This window comes from Netta rufina (genome assembly GCF_964035555.1).
Source record: "Netta rufina genome assembly, chromosome: 2".
NCBI classification, from domain to species: Eukaryota; Metazoa; Chordata; class Aves; order Anseriformes; family Anatidae; genus Netta; species Netta rufina.
In genome coordinates, this window is record NC_140124.1 from 67,537,650 (window position 1) to 67,541,251 (window position 3,602).

The window sequence follows — 3,602 nt, forward strand, 5'->3', positions numbered from 1 at the left end:
CTGTGTTAAATATTTTGCATTTTATACTTGTTGTTTCACCCTGATACTTTGCCATTATTAATTACCTTTGAAAATGGAATATCTACATTCATTTAAGGTTAGTGCTGTCGCATAAAGTAATAAAACACCAGAAATACAGGAAAAGTAAAAATGAGCTTAGAATATTGAGTAGTTCTACATTTACACAAATGACCAGATTCTGTGGCTCTGCTGCATCTGCCCTCTGTTTGTCCCCTGCTTTCATCCCTCTTTAATCCCATATGAGGAGCTTATGGACAGTGTGTCAGTAAGGGTGTAAAACAATAGGATTTCTGTTGTCAGTTTGGTAGAAGAGACCATTATAACAATTTTACATTTTAGAGCTTCAGGCGAGTGAGGAAATGATACCACATAAGTGTTGAAATACCAAAGGACATGTCAGAGGCCTGCAGTACCAAGTAAAGATAGATTGGGTCTTCCCCGGGCTGGTACAAAAGAGAAGAGCCTGGAGTCAAGTGTGATACACTTGGCTGGCTTTTTTCCACTGCGTTTGGTTAGTTTTCAGTTGGTGATGTCTCACTGTGAGTTGCCTCCTTTCCATCTTTTTGTTGACTGAAAGTACTCGAGGAAACTTGTTCACAAGAGTCATTTGTGAGGTGGCCTGGTCTGCATCTGCGGTGTTGAGTGTGTGTGGCATGTATGACAGTACATACATTCATACAAGATACATAAGGAAAGGAATAAGGCAATAAAGTATTTGCCAGATCAGACAAAATGCATGCTTATTATGCCTGAGATGTGTTACATTACGTAGGAATTTTGGAGGGAAGAAGTGATTTATGTGCTGCTGTTCCCAGTGCACATGCTAAAACAATAGGAAGAATTGGCCGAACAGAGTAATTGTAAAAGCAAGTGATTAATTTATAAACCTAAATAGTTTTGGAACACAGGCAGGATTTAGGCACCAAAATCAGAGGACTTAAAGGTCAAAACCTGAGGTGTGTATCTAGATCTGGGTCTTTGTTTTTTACAAATGTAGAGTTTTCTTTCTTAGTATTTAGTTCACTTTGTTAGAGAGCAGAAAGTTGGGCATGAAATGTAGATACACATGTGAGTTCTCATGTATACAGCTCCAGGCTAGGGCCATCTTTGACAGATACTGTGGAATTCCCCCTGAAAACCATGTCCTAAGGAGCCACAGTTAGGTTTGTTTTAACAGAGAAGTGCAGTTACATTTAACTCCTACATTTAACTTCACTACAATACACAAAATGCATGCACAATGCATGGTTGCTTTAGAGGCCGATACTGTTTTAAAATGTGTATTAGAATATCTTAAGGAAGTTTGTGTGTGTGTGTGTGTATACAACCTTACAATCAGAAAATAGCAAGAGATGACGAGCTAGTATGTGTCAGCTTGATCATCTGCTTTTTACTGCAGCCAACAAATGGTCTCCTTGAAGAAATAGCACTCAAGGTATTAGAGTGCATGTAGGAACTTTGGGGAATAAGACAAAAAGCTGAATTGTGAGAAACACAGTAGGCAGAAAATATATGTCTGCATTTTAAGTTGGATTAATATGAAGACGTAATTTTAATTGTCTATGATTGTAAGTTTCTGTTTGTGTATGTGTGTTTTTTTGTTTGTTTGTTTGTTTTTGTTTGTGTTTTGTTTGTGTTTTGTTTGTTTTTGTTTTACTTTGCTATAGAATATACTCTTAACCAGTGACCTCACTTTATGGTAGAAATGGCTTTTTTTCTGGGATGGATACAAATTTTTTTATATTTCTTACTGCCAAACTGGTTGTTGTCTGGTGCAAAGATTATAAACTGAGGTTGTCCACAGGGCCATTCATTACTGGCATCACAACAGCTAGTGCAAGATTCCTCCCCAGTAACAGAAGCACCAGCAAGTAACGAGGTGCATGTTACGACTTCTCTGGGGAAGCAGCATTTCAGGTAACAACAGCTCAGAAACATCAGTGCACAGTCCACACAGATGCTTCTTTTATGCAGCAGACTTCTGCTCTAGCATGCTGTGTTCACACTCCTAAGGGACCAGTTTCATTGTTGCATTTTGCCAGACCTGTAAATCTCAAGCCTGAGATTTGTTACTGGCTGAATTTGAGCTCCTTAATCTGTTTGGACAGCCTTACCAGCCTGTAGCTAATTCTGGCATAAGCATAAGGACTACAAAGCTGCATGCTGAATTCTGCATCTCCTACAGAGGTAGGTCGTCAGTGAATGTCAGCTGATTCGAGTGTTATTTTGAATTTTCAGACAGCAGAGGCAAAAGATAGAGCTAATGCTGGAATTTGTTTAGCAGCAGGTGGTTTGTTTGCATTTAAGCATTTGTGTTACAGAGAATGAAAGCTGCAGTGAGCAGTTGTTAGATTTTCCTAGGACTATGTAAATAAATTAATGATTGCTGGGCGTTTGTCTAAATGCCTCAGTATTGGCTTTGAGGATTATGTCTTGGAGGCAGCCAGAGCTGAGGTTAGAGTTAGGATTTGTGAATAGGACCCACGGGAACATTCCTAACTCTTAAACACTGGTGACATAGTATTGTGTATCACGAAAGCTAGAGTTAGGATTCAAGTTTGGATTGGGGTTCAAATTAAGAATTACATAAATTTGAAGAATCGGCATTGTTTGATGTGCTTTCTTTTCCAAATGAAAATTCAGATCAAGTCTTCCATACCAATGCATGTGAGCTCTATACTTACTTATGCAGGCCTTGTGAAATTGAAGAATAAATTTAGATCTTCAACCATTACTGTGCCGAACCCTAGCTGTGGGTCCAAGAATTCTGTGAATTTAAGAGTGAGATATTCGAGTAAATTTAGAAGAACTCAATTTACCTTGGCAACAAATGCTGTGTTTATCTTGCTTTCTCATGTCCTTTCCTCACTAACTTTAAGCGAGCCTGCTTGCACTTCCCATCCATAATGTGGCATTCAGACCAGCAAGCACCAGTCCTGGATTTACCGTAGCACCCTGTGCAAGATTTGGGTTCTGTTGCCTGTGTTCCCAAACGTCAGTCCTGCCGTTGCTGCAGATTAGGAACCTACCTCTGCTTGCAAATTAGGGAGATCCATCAGAGGACGCCAGCCTTAAACATGCTTCTGTGGTTCTAGGGGATTATGGCAGTAATCTCGACTCTTCACTGCTTACTCTAACCCTAATCCTAGACTAGGCACCTCCTGTGGCTTGAAGGATTGAAAAGAACTACTTATATTGAAGCGTTCTATTTAAGGAACGCATAAAGGTATGGAGTTATTATTCTTAAATACAAATTGTACAATGTCTTTGCCTAAAATACTGTGAAATTACATATTTATCTATTCTCTCTCTCTTTTTTTTTTTTTTTTTTTTTTTTAAGTATCAGTTGAGAATGGCCATGCTCTTCTCTCTCTCAAACTTTATATCTGCATCTCAAAATTTGGAGGAGACTAGTGACTATCCTGCACAGTTATGAGAAGACATCCAGCAACCTAAAGCAGCCTGGAAGAGGAGTTCTCTAAGAAAACCAAAAAGCACAAAATCCTTTAAGACATCCTTTAAAACATTTAGAATTTTATAAGCTTTTGGCTACCCTGGTCTTCAAAAAATAATTAAAAAAT